This window comes from Pseudophryne corroboree, chromosome 3, assembly GCF_028390025.1.
Source record: "Pseudophryne corroboree isolate aPseCor3 chromosome 3, aPseCor3.hap2, whole genome shotgun sequence".
Taxonomy (NCBI): domain Eukaryota; kingdom Metazoa; phylum Chordata; class Amphibia; order Anura; family Myobatrachidae; genus Pseudophryne; species Pseudophryne corroboree.
In genome coordinates, this window is record NC_086446.1 from 52,282,104 (window position 1) to 52,296,595 (window position 14,492).

The 14,492-nt window shown below is 45.3% G+C and overlaps 1 long non-coding RNA gene across 1 annotated transcript; it reads right to left on the bottom strand.

The window, feature by feature from the left end:
* Window positions 1-1,637: 1,637 nt before the first annotated feature.
* On the bottom strand, window positions 1,638-14,190 carry LOC135054715 (uncharacterized). The gene is made up of 4 exons (XR_010243554.1): window positions 13,972-14,190; window positions 6,213-6,356; window positions 2,840-2,976; window positions 1,638-2,170 (listed from the first exon to the last, which is right to left on the bottom strand). It is a non-coding gene; the product is annotated as an uncharacterized LOC135054715 (long non-coding RNA).
* Between the last annotated feature and the right edge of the window lie 302 nt (window positions 14,191-14,492).

Sequence of the window (14,492 nt, forward strand, 5' to 3'; positions counted from 1 at the left end):
ACGTAAAACATAGACCTAAAAGAAACAAAAAGTTGCAAATTCACACTACCGATGTCATTCGTGTTTAATCTCCCACCAAATCCCGACAATTATGAATCTTAGTAAATATACACTCTGGAATATTGTGTACAGTTCTGAGCACCTCACTATAAAAAAAGATATCTGGAACTAGAAAGGGTTCAGAGGCGATCCGCCAAACTGGACAAGGGGTTAGAGGCACTGGATTATGAGGAAAGACTTAAAAGGTTAGATATGTTTACACTGGAAAAGAGGCGTCTGAAAGGGGACATTATTAATATTTATAAATACATAAAGGGACAATATAAGGATTTATCAGACGATCTGTTTATTAAAAAAAACGCTACACAGGACACAAGGTTAGAAAAGAAAAAATGTCATACACAACGGAGGAAATGGTTCTTCACAGTAAGAGCAGAAAGGATTTGGAATTCTCTGCCAGAGAAAGTAGTAATGGTGGACTCAGTCAGTAAATTTAAAAATGGATTAGATAAATTCCTAACTGAAAGAAATACCCAAGGATACAGCATTTAAATTATATAAAATTTTATAAGACAGGTTGAACTCGATGGACATTTTGTCTTTTTTCAACCTCATCAACTATGTAACTATCAACTATTTAACTATGTAAAGTAATGACTAGACCAGGACACTAGATAATGCCCCACACAGTAATGAATAGACCAGACTCAGATCCCAGGTTGTTTACCATCCTAGATTCCATCACCAGATTGTTCTGTAGCGCCTCTGCGCGGTGGTTTCCGAGTGTCCCATATACCTTGCAATGTTCCTCACCACGTCAGCTGCACACCTAGATGGCAGAGAGGATTCCGTGATACGACGGATTTCCTGACTTATCACAGGCGTCAGATTAAATCTAGAAAGGGGAAAAAATATATAGTATATTGAAATAGGGAAAAATGTTGACTAGTATGAATGGACCAATATGTTGCTTAATCCAGATGTTTTGGCAAAGAAAAAAAGAGGAAAAACAGGAGGTGCTCATGGGGCCAATAATGAATTCAAATATATATTGTTTTTAATTTAGAGGAGTAGGGAATTACCATACATTTAAAAAACATACAATTTCTGTACAAGATTGACCAATGGTCACAATATAAAATAATTAATATATAATAAAAATCCTTCCAATGATATAAAGTGTATCTGTTTTTTTTTTTTTTTTTTACAAGATCACTGTAGTAGAAGCCATGCGCCAGACAAGTTAATATGTAACATTCAGTGGCTGGATATTTTGTAACACCAGCGTGGGCTCCTTTAGAGACCAATGTATCTATCCAGTGGGCTCCTTTAGAGACCAATGTATCTATCCAGTGGGTTATGAAGAGGCATCTTAAAACACAGTCGGATTAATAGTCAGTGGTATTATTCAATGATAGTGTGAACACAGAGCGTCCTAGGGTTCCGTATACTCACGGACTGCTTAGGCTGCCATATTGTTAATGTGACCGTGTTGTTACCGATCCACCATAAAGTATTAAGACCATTTATCTCTTTGATAGTTCCAAGTAGCTACTTTGGAAATTCATAAAACCCTTATACCAAAATGTCAAAGGGGGCATAAGTCGTTTAAGTAAGTATTATTTATTAAGGCATTTCTTAATAACAATAAAATGGACACTCATTAATATACACTGTTTAACAAATAGGAACAACATATTCAATTATTTGGCTCTGAGAAATCAATCCTATCTGGGAAAACCAGCCTATACTAGAGAGAAGTTAGTAAGATTTATGAAAATGTTCCACTGGTGGCCACCAGACTGCCAACAATTACCAATGTAATATCTGTTAGTAATAATGTAAAAATATATAGGGTTATTTGAACGTGAATATATAAGTTAAGTTACATCATATAAAAATGTAAATTAATAAGTGGAATAATATGCCCAATCAGTATGTTTGAGACAGGAACCACACATAGGGTATCCAAATGTATACTTTATTTTATTGAAGGCACCAGAAATATTAGTACATAAGGGTAAAAATGTGGTTTTTATATTAAATGTTGAAACAATTGTTATTATTCAACCATCATGAATGTATATGTAGCTTCTATCGTATCGTCCTCCTCTTATCTTCGTTCATTATGCACATCTTCATTCATTGTTCATTTTTCATTTCTAGAGTCCTGTAGACAATCATTGTGTAAATCAGTTAAATTGAGAAATCATACCTTGAGAGACGTCTATGTCAGTCAAATAGTCCATAATATACTACGAACTACTAATGGAGTAAAATCCCAAAATAGGCCAGTACTGCGATCATTTAAATGTTTGTGATTGTTGTAACTTTTATATTCTGTTTTCTTTTTTTTAAGACACCCCTGATTAAGTCAATATTGATGAAACGTGTTGGGTGATATGCGAGCTGCTAGATCTGAAATTAACAGAAACTTACGGCTTTGAAAAGGCATACTGTCAACTAAAGAAAGCAATCTGTCAATGTACTGTATGGATTGAAAGATGTAAGAATTTTAAAGATTTAATACTTTTAAGACTCAAGTTCTAAATAAATGAAATTAATGGTTATTTTGGTTGTATAGAGAAATTGTTTATACTAAGGTAAATCGGTTATTAACAAGAGTTATTTTCACAGTAGGCGCCCCTGTAGATAATTTTACTCTATATATATATATATATATATATATATATATATACCAAACGATAATGATGAGGCGGCACTCAGAGTCTTGTGAAATAACAACAAACTGTATTGGTGCAGTAATCAACGTTTCGGGGTTTCCCCCTTCGTCAGGATAAGTGCAAAGCATACAACAGTGAGTTTAAATACCACTTACCCCCTCCTACAGTGCATACCCCTCTGTCCGGTGTCGCTGGCCGCGCTGTCCCGGGCCCCAGATTGACATCACCGTCGTCTCACCGGAAGTGACGCGTCGGCGCCGGGAGGCGCGTCCATAGCAACCCAGCTTGAAGTCTACAGAAACAACCATAGTTACCAGTGTAAACATAGCGCCGCGAATACTGCTTCTTACGACACGGCTTAAAAACAACAGCAGTGCTTACTCTATCTCATATTCTAAAAACATTTGTGAATAATGAAATGTAAAGTGCTTAATACAGTAACCTAAAAACATTTTTCAGTGTATAGCAACAATATACCTTACTGTGTAAATAATGACATAATGATATAAAAAACACATGGTGATCAAGCTCCTGCCCGTTTCCCAAATGCCTCATTTTCACCTACAAGCTAATATTTTCTTTTCTAGTCTACATCATTTACTTATCCTTGTATCAGCTAAAATCCCTTTACTCAGTTCTGTTGTCCAAGTCTACCTAAACTCACATAATAAGACCCGATGTGTGTGACCACTAATGCTGGAATTTTTTTGTGTGGTCAAGACCTAAATAAAGTTGATGAGGCCTAGACTATCGTTGAGTCCTGCTGGTTTGAAGGTATTTAGTCTATGAATCCACATGGATTCTAGCTGCAAAAGTTTTTTTTACCCCTATTGCCTCCCCGCATGGAGTCTAGCACATGATCAATAATCCTATGCTTAAAGGTGGCCATCGTGTGTCTATACTCGACAAAGTGTTTGGGCACAGGTTGGTCCCCCTTGCCTGATGCAAGGGCATTTCTTATTGCCAACCTGTGTTGTGCCATCCTGATTTTAAAGGCACACTCAGTTTTGCCAATATAATACCTGCCACATGGGCAGATGATCGCATAAACAACAAACTTGGAGGTACAAGTAAGGGGCCATCTTATTGGAAACTTCTTTCCTGAGCATGGATGTACTATGTGATCTCCCACTGACATGTGCGAGCACGTTGTACATCCCGTGCACTTAAAGCAACTGTTTTTTCGTTTTAAGAAATGTTCAGGTACTACTTTTAACTTAGACATGTCAGTTTTAACAACCATGTCTTTAATGCTCCGGCCTCTTCTATAACTGGGCATAATCCGTTGGTGTCGAAACATTGGTAAATCTGGATCAGTGGCCACCATTCATATATATTTATGTTGTCGCCTGGTTTTTTCTAAGTCTTGATTGGAGAAGACATCCATCCTAGGGAACCTCACCACCTCTCTCTCTATTTTATATACATATATATATATATATATATATATATATATAGTGGGGAGTGGGGTTGATAGGTACAGTATATAACTATCAGTGTTATTTCATAGATAATAGATGCAGTATCTTATGTGTTACATGTTCACGTTATTGGAAAAGTAAATATGTTTGGTAGAAATGATGTTTCTACGTGACAAGTTAAGGCATCAGAGAGATGGAAATATAAAGCACGTTTCAATGTTCCAAAGTTACAGCTACTGCACGTTCTCATACATCTTTGCTGCAGTCACGCCACACATCCGCTCTTCTCACACCCGTTTGCGTGAGGATTTCCGAACATCGGGCAACTTTTTTACTTCTTTTTGCAGAAAATACATCTTATTTCCAACACAATGTGGCACAGAAGAAGACTGTGCTGAGGGATTATCTGTGTGAGGCTGATACCCCTTTCACACCTCACAAATAACCCGGTATCGTGCGGTGTGAAAGGGGCATAGCCAAAATTGCGGGTCGCCTGACCCAGCAATTCAACCCGGGAATAAAGCAGTGTTATACCCGGGTTGAATAACGGATCAGTGGCTGCATAAACGGGCTCCCGGGTCGATGCGACCTGGGACCCATTTACTACAACAGGGAGAGGTGGCGCGGAGATAATCCCATCTCCCAGCACCGCCTCCACCCCCCGCTGCTATGGCAACCCGCCCGGCATATTGCCGGGTCGGAGAAGCCAGCAGCAGCGTCCAAGGCCGGTTCCCACCCGGGAAGGACCCGTTTCCAATTCCCGGGTGGGATCCGGCATTGGCAGTGTGAAAGGGGTATGAGTCTCTGAAACAAAGTGCTACAATGTAGCAGCCACAGTTGTTTCCCAATACAAGTTGTGTTCTGCCCCATATACAAACTCGTCACACACAATACACACAAGTGTCGCATATACTTGCAATACAAAAAAAGATACATTTTCATCGAAAAAGGCACTGGGGTAAATTTACTAAGGTGGGAGTTTTTTTCAGAACTGGTGATGTTCTCCATATCAACCAATCAGATTCTATTTATTATTATTCTAGAAGCAGCTAGATAAATATTAAAAAGAATCTGATTGGTTGCTATGGGCAACATCACCAGTTCTAAAAAAAATAAAAAAACTCCCATCTTAGTAAATTTACCCCACTCAGTGCTAGCAGAAGTTATACGGGACCTGGTGGCTCACTGACACCTGGCATCTCACGCTGCAAAACTATGGTATAAGGCAGTCTTTTCCTGCAAGGCCATGCCCCTTGCAGCGAAGCCACACCCCTTACAGCGAGGCCACACCCCTTTGTGTGTGCAAATTCTTTATTCTTGCAAAGGTCCACCATTGTAGCTCCTCCCACATTACCCACAGCTCCACCCACCACTGCCCAGCCATGGGAGTTCCTGAAACTATTTTTCTACAAAAATAGCACTTGGGATAACCCATACAATGTATACATACCCTGCTCTCTGTGAGGGTTTCCCTTTCACAAATACACCATGGCCCTCATTCCGAGTTGTTCGCTCGCAAGGCGATTATAGCAGAGTTACACACGCTAAGCCGCCGCCTACTGGGAGTGAATCTAAACATCTTAAATGTGCGACCGATGTATTCGCAATATTGCGATCAAAACCGAGTTAGCAGTTTCTGAGTAACTCCAGACTTACTCTGCCTGTGCGATCAATTCAGTGCTTTTCGGTCCCGGCTGACGTCATAAACACACCCAGCGTTCGCCCAAGCACTCCCACCGTTTCTCCAGACACGCCTGCGTTTTTTCCGGAAACGGTAGCGTTTCCTGCCACACGCCCCTAAAACGCCGTACATCCGCCCAGTAACACCCATTTCCTGTCAATCACAATGCGTTCTCCGGAGCGACGAAAAAGCCGTGAGTAAAATTACTTTCTTCTTAGTAAAGTTACTTGACGCATGCGCAGTGCGAACATTACGCATGCGCACTAAGAGAATTCTCACTGCGATGCGATGAAAAATACCGAGCGAACAACTCGGAATGAGGGCCCATATTCCTCCAAAATGTGCACAAACGCATCCTTTTCCACAGAGTTTAAATGGTTTAAGGCAGGGTGGTCATAATTGAATATGCTGAGATTCTCAACGAACTTCTCCATGTTGGTGCGAGCTTCTTCCACCCAAAGACGGATTTGCCTGCGATCTGCCTTCTTCTGGCACACTCGCCGCAGATGGTGAGATAAGTGTGTGCTGAGTGTTTCACAGAATTTGCACACCAGTGGGGCTCTGTAAGAACTACCAACACAAGACAGGAACATATTAGTGGAAATACATAGTAACAAATATTACTAATCTACACTGCAAAGCAAACATAAAAGATAGACATAGTGGGAATTCAATTGCGGGTGAAAAGCTCTTTATAGCGGTGGGGATCTCACTCAATAGTGTTCGCTACCCCATAGAGTATAGCAAGCACTTTTAGGCAAATGGAGTGCCAATCAGTCAAGGAGAATGGAGCGTATCGAGCTTCTATGGCCATCATTTACCAGGGGTGGAGAACCTTTGGTCCTCCAGCTATTGTTGACCTACATATCCCAGCATGCCCTGCTACAGTTTTGGTATTTGGTCATGCTAAAACTGTTGCAGGGCATGCTGGGATGTGTAGTTCAACAGCAGCTGGAGGGCCAAAGGTTCCCCACCCCTGAAACTCCAATGCCAATTCACCCACAACTGAATTCCCACCGTAGAGATAAACGAGGCACAACATATTTATTTTCCATATTCTCCATCATGAAATGAAAGATGTTTGATGTACTCTATGCAGGGTCACATCGCGCCTCTAGTGTAACACACTAGCAGAGCATTGCACCTCTGCTCATCTCTAACACATTAGCAGAGCACTGCCCTTCGACTATATCACACTAGCAGAGCATTACACCTCTACTGTTACAAACAAGCAGAGCATTGCACCTCTAGTCTCTCACAGTAGTAGAGCATTGCACCTCTACTCAGAGGTTAAAGTGAGCCGGCACGGGGCGGAACTGCGTTCCATCAAATTTGCAGACAGAACCAGTTCCGTGTCCTCCCGCTCACCTAACCCTGGATGTTAGATGGCGCGCAGGGAGATGCCAGGTGCCCGCTGATGTTTTGATGCCAGCGGGCAACTGCTCCTTCCCCACAGCAGCAGCTGGCTCTGGCAGTGTGCTATGGGAGAGACGTCATGACATCTCTCCCATAGTTCTGAAGAGCAGGCGGCGAGACGGAGGGCAGTGGTCGGATGCAGGAGTGGGGCTAGGTGAGTATATTGTGTTGGGTTTCTATTTCCTGTGTGTGTGCGGCACTACTAGAGGCGGCATATCTACTGGGGGCATAACTACTGGGGTCCAGGGCTTACAGTGGTCCTGGAGAGGTGGTGGAACTCATTTATCCCACCACTTTACCCACCTTCATATTAAGCGGAGCCAGGGCCAGTGCTAGTGTTTTGGCACATCCCTACAAACTATAAATTAGAGCCCTACTTCCCATACTTTAAAAAGGGACATTGATTTCACAAAGAAGCAGCGTGGTCACACAACAATGCCCCCAATTCAACACCACAAAGTAGCACAATATTACTCTTCTCTAGCCCCCTATCAAATTGTCTTTAAGATGCACATGGTTCTTCTTAACTACAGCAGCAGTGACAGCATGACATCACATATGTGATGCCGAAAAAGGAAGCCACTGGGGGAATATCTACTGGGGACATAACTGCTACTGGGGACATAACTACACAGGGGCATAACTACATGGCATATCTACAGGGGGCAATACTACATGGGGGCATATCTACTGGGGGAATAACTACATGGGGGCAATACTACATGGGGGCATATCTACTGGTGGCATATCTACTGGTGGCATATCTACAGGGGGAATAGCTACTGGGGGCATGGGTGCATATATACAGGGGGCATAACTACTGGAGGCATTTACTGGGGCAAAACTATTATGGGGCATAACTACAGGGGGTATTTCTACAAAGGGCATATCTACTGGGGGCAATAATAATGGGTCATATCTACAGGAGGCATATCTACTGGGGGCAATAATAATGGGGCATATCTACAGGAGGCATATCTACTGGGGGCATATCTACTAGGGGCATGGGGGCATAAATACAGTGGGCATGACTACAGGGGGCATTTCTACTGGGGGCATATCTATATGGTGGAATACTACTGGGGCATATCTACTGGGGGGCAATACTACATGGGGCATATCTATAGGGGGCAATACTACATAGGGGCATATCTACATGGCATATCCACAGGGGGAAATACTACATAGAGGCATATCTACTGGGGTAATAACTACATGGGGGCAATACTACATGGGGGCATATCTACTGGGGGAATGGGGGCATAAATACGGGGGCATAACTACTGGAGGCATATCTACTCGGGCAAAACTTATGGGGCATAACTACTGGAGGCATAACTACAGGGGGTATTTCTACAAAGGGCATATCTACTGGGGCAATACTAATGGGGCATATCTACAGGAGGCATATCTACTGGGGGCATATCTACTGGGGGCATAAATACAGTGGGCATGACTACAGGGTGCATTTCTACTGGGGGCATATCTAAAGGGTGGAATAGTACTGGGGTAATATCTACTGGGGGCATAACTACATGGGGGCAATACTACATGGGGCATATCTATAGGGGGTATAACTACAGGAGGAATAGCTACTGGGGGCATAACTACTGGAGGCATATCTATTGGGGGCAATATACATGGCATATCTACGGGGGTCAAAAATACAGGGGGCATAACTACTGGGGGCATATCTATAGGGGGGCAATACTACATGGGGGCATAAAAACATGTGGTATATCTACAGGGGGAATAGCTACTGGGGTAATATCTAAATACAGGGGACATAACTACTGGGGGCAATATTTCATGGCATATCTACAGGGGGCAATACTACATGGGGGCATATCTACTGGGGCAAAAATACAGGGGGCATATCTACCTAGGGTATAACTACTTGAGGGGCATAGCTATAGGGAGTTTAACTACATGGGGCAATACTACATGGGGGCATAAATACAGGGGGCAATATTATTAGGGGGCATAACTACTAGGGGCATGGGGGCATAAATACAGGGGGCATTTCTACTTGGGGCATAACTACATGGGCATATCTATAGGGTGGATTAGTACTGGGGGAAAATCTACAGGGGGCATAACTACTGTGGACATGGGGGCATAAATACAGGAGGCATAACTACTGGGGGCATTACTACATGGCATATCTACAGGGGGCAGTACTACATGGGGGCCTATCTACTGGGGGCAACAATACAGGGGGCATGGGGGCCTATCTACTGGGGGGCAAAAATACAGGGGGCATGGGGGCACATTTACTGGAGGCATAATTACTGGGGAGCATTACTACTGGGGCAATACTTGGGGCATTATTGTTCATAAGGGGCATTACTACTGGGGGCACTGCATAAGGGGCACCAGTACTATGGGCTCTACATAAGGGGCACTACCACTACAATGGGCATTGTATAAGGGCCACTACTACTGTGGGCTTTGTGTATAAGGGGCACTAATGTGTGTCATATGAATAAGGGACACTACTATGTGGTTTAATGTGAATAAGATTGTGCTACTGCGTGACGTAATTTTTTTTGCCCTTTTTTTTGCACAGGCGCTGGTGGGGGGGAGGGTGGGGTCCACCTCTTCTCTAGGATCACTTTAAGCACTGCCTCTACTTATCTCTAACAATCTAGCAGAGTATTACACCTCTGCTCATCTCTAACACAGTCTCAGAGCATTGCACCTCTACTGTATCATTAGCAGAGTATTGTACCTCCACTATTACAAACAAGCAGAGTATTGCACCTCTAGCCTAACACACTAGCAGAGCATTGCACCTCTACTCATCTCTAGCACAGTAGCAGAGCATTGTACCTCTACTTATCTCTAGCACAGTAGCAGAGCATTGCACCTCTACTCATCACTAACACAGTAGCAGAGCATTGCACCTCTACTCAGCTCTAACACAGTAGCAGAGCATTGCACCTCTACTCAGCTTTAACACAGTAGCAGAGCATTGCACCTCTACTCAGCTCTAACACAGTAGCAGAGCATTGCACCTCTACTCAGCTCTAACACAGTAGCAGAGCATTGCACCTCTACTCAGCTCTAACACAGTAGCAGAGCATTGCACTTCTACTCTATCACACTAGCAGAGCTTTGAACCTCTACTGTTGAAAGCTAACATAGCATTGAACCCCTATTACAAACTAGCAGAGCATTGTGCCTCTACTTATCTCTAACCCACTAGCAGAGCATTGCACCTCTACTCATCTCTATAATACTAGCAGAGCATTGCAACTCTGCTATTACAAACTAGCACAATGTTGCAATCTGTTACAAACTAGCAAAACTTTGTATGTTTACTCATCTGTAAGGTAACACACTAGCAGAGCATTGCACCTCTACTCTACAGGCAAACATGGATTAGTATAAACAAGCAATTTAGATGGGTACAATGAATCAGACAGAGAGATAAATACAGTACAACTTACTTATGGTCCATATTCTCCATGATGAGATATATTCCAGCAAATAGTGAATGGTCAGCAGCTAAGATACTGTAGGTCTTAGTGCTAGGCCAGGACAAGACTGGTTGTGTGACCATGGCTCTGAGGCCTCATCATTTATATTGGGGTGAGAATATTCCCTCCCCCCATTACACATCTATACAATACCTGCAGCCGTCTGTCTATGTAACATATACAAATAGCCAGGCACCCAGGTGTACAGATCTGTGGAAGCTCATGTAGCATCACCTTTACATTGTAAGGTGTCAGTCAGGTGTGTTATCTGTGTGGTCTGAGCAGTAATAGGATCAGCATCTGACTTCCACAGTGTACAGGATTCTCTTCCTCACACCTACATCACAGGGACACAGGAGACGCCTCATCTGCATTTCATAGGGAAGGTGCAATCTGTCCTCACTGCCCGTCTGCTAGGCTGGAGATGTACCATCAGCAGATAATGGAATGGATGTATACAGGGCCGGTGCAAGGTTTCTTGACACCCTAGGCCAGGCATGTCCAAACTGCGGCCCTCCAGCTGTTGAGAAACTACACATCCCAGCATGCTCTGACACAGCTTTAGCATTCTCTGACAGCAAAACTGTGTCAGGGCATGCTGGGATATGTAGTCTCTCAACAGCTGGAGGGCCGCAGTTTGGACATGCCTGCCCTAGGCAAAACTTTAGCCTGCTCCCCCCCCTGCATGCTTACATAGTGGTACGTGGTGGATGCCGTACATGCAGGAGTCTGCAATTGTGGGGGTGGGGGCTAGCGGGCAACATGCGGGAGTCTGCAATCGCTAAAGGGGTGGTGGTCAAAAACACGCCTGAGACTGAAATCGCAAGGTGTGTGTGTGTGTGTGTGGGGGGGGGGGGGGGGGGGGGGAGGAGAAGGATGTGGGTCTATTCATGATGCAGTGTAAACAGTGGAGAAGTTGCCTATGGCAACCAATCAGTGTTGAGGTAACATTTATAAAGTGTATTCTATACAATTATATAAGCTGATTGGTTGCCATGGGCAACTTCTTCACTGACTTACTTCTCCACACTTTTCACTGCTTCATGAATAGACCCCACAGAAATGTGAAAAGAGAGAGGGTGATCGGGTGAGTGTTAGAGACGGTGGGTGACAGAAAAGTCAGTAGGTGACAGGGAGAGGGTGACAGGAGAGAGAGCGGACGGGAAAAGGGTAACAGCAGGGAGAGGCAGTGGGAGAAGGGTAGAGAGTGAAGCTAGGGACAGGCAGTAACCAGTGAGTGGAGGAAGGTGACAAGCAGAGGGTGAAAACAGAGGGTGAGAGTCACTGGGTAACAAGCGAGAGAGGTGATGGGGAAATGGTGAACAACAGGAAGAGTGTAATAGAAGAGAGGTGACGGAGTGAGGGCAATACCCCTTTTACACCGCCAGCATATAACACGGATTATTGCACTTGAAGGTGCATAACCCGTGTTGCTGGCTGGTGTAAAAGGTTCGAGTTGGAATAATCCGGGTCGAGTGACCCGGTATTCCAACTCGGGTGGTTTGCAGGGTTGAACACGTGTTCAACTCGGCAAACTTTGCAGTGTACAGTGAATGTGCCGGCGGCGCTTGGAGATCATGTGATCTCCAAGTGCCACCCCCGCCGCGTCACTGGCAATATGCCGGGTTGGCGAGTGCAGTGGGAAAGGGAGCTGACGCAGGGCGCAGCCGGGTAGCACCCGTGTCAGGCTCCCGGCTGCGACCCGCGCTGTTGGTCTAAAAGCGGTATAAGAGTCAGTGAGTGATAGGGAGAGGGTCTCAGGAGAGAGGTGACGGGCGGGGAGAGGCAGTGGGTGATAGGCAGTGGGAAACTGCATTAATTAAAAAACAAAAACACATTAATATGCCACTCCCCCATACAAATTTTTAATATACCGTCCCCCCCTCCCCTGCACACATTAATATACCACCACCCCCTCCCCTGCATACATTAATATACCACCATACCACCCCCCTCCCCTGCACACATTAATATACCCCCCCCTCCCCTGCACACATTAATATACCCCCCTGCACACACTAATATACCACCCCACCTCCCCTGCACACATTAATATACCCCCCTGCACACACTAATATACCACCCCACCTCCCCTGCACACACTAATATACCCCCCCTCCCCTGCACACATTAATATACCCCCCCTCCGCTGCACACACTAATATACCACCACCTCCTCCGCTGCACACACTAATATACCACCACCCCCTCCGCTGCACACACTAATATACCACCACCCCCTCCGCTGCACACACTAATATACCACCACCCCCTCCGCTGCACACACTAATATACCACCCCCCCTCCGCTGCACACACTAATATACCCCCCCCTCCGCTGCACACACTAATATACCACCCCCCTCCGCTGCACACACTAATATACCACCCCCCCTCCGCTGCACACACTAATATACCACCCCCCCTCCGCTGCACACATTAATATACCCCCCTCCGCTGCACACACTAATATACCCCCCTCCGCTGCACACACTAATATACCACCACCCCTCCCATGCACACACTAATATACCACCACCCCTCCCATGCACACACTAATATACTCCCCTGCACACACTAATATACCACCCCCCCTCCCCTGCACTCACTAATATACCACCCCCCCCTCCCCTGAACACATTAATATACCACCACCCCCTCACCTGCACACATTAATATACCACCACCCCCTACCCTGCACACACTAATATACAACCCCCCCTGCACACATTAATATACCCCCCTCCCCAGCACACACTAATATACCCCCCCTGCACACACTAATATACCACCCCCTCCCCTGCACACACTAATATACCCCCCTGCACACACTAATATACCACCCCCCTCCCCTGCACACACTAATATACCCCCCCTGCACACACTAATATACCACCCCCCTCCCCTGCACACACTAATATACCCCCCTGCACACACTAATATACCACCCCCCTCCCCTGCACACACTAATATACCCCCCCTGCACACACTAATATACCACCCCCCTCCCCAGCACACACTAATATACCCCCCCTGCACACTAATATACCACCCCTCCTCCCCTGCACACACTAATATACCCCCCCTGCACACACTAATATACCACCCCCCTCCCCAGCACACACTAATATACCCCCCCTGCACACACTAATATACCACCCCTCCTCCCCTGCACACACTAATATACCACCCCTCCTCCCCTGCACACACTAATATACAACACCCCCCCCCCCCCCCCCCCTGCACACACTAAAATTACCAGTTTCCCTCATTAGCAGCAGAATGTACCTGAGTCTGTGCTCCCCCGTATGGTATGGCTTTCTGATAGACCTGCTGGGCTGCTGCTCCTCACATCTGAAGGCTCCTCTCCTCTCCTCTCTCACAGTCACATGTGCACCAAGTGACTTCCTGTTCCTGTCCATGCAGGAAGCAAACTCAGCAGAGCGTCGGCTTCTGTATGAGCACACTGCAGCATGTGGCTGCAAAGGGAAAATAAAAGTGCCCTGGCCCTGGGGGTGGGGGGGTGGTAAGGGTGCAGGCAACATGCCTGAGCCCTCAAGTGAATATGTGAGGCGCTATCATGGAGGTGGGGGGCGACAGATTTGTAGAGACAGCATTTTCTCATCAGTGTGTTCTGCCGCCCTCCAGTGGCCGGCGCTCATAGGCAGCTGCCTAAAGCTGCCTAGTGATAGCGCCGGCCCTGGATGTATAGATGTTTCCTCTGTGCATTATCTGCATGGTGTGCTGGGCATTGCGGTCCCTTGTTAATAACAATTATATATATATATATATATTTCTCTGACGTCCTA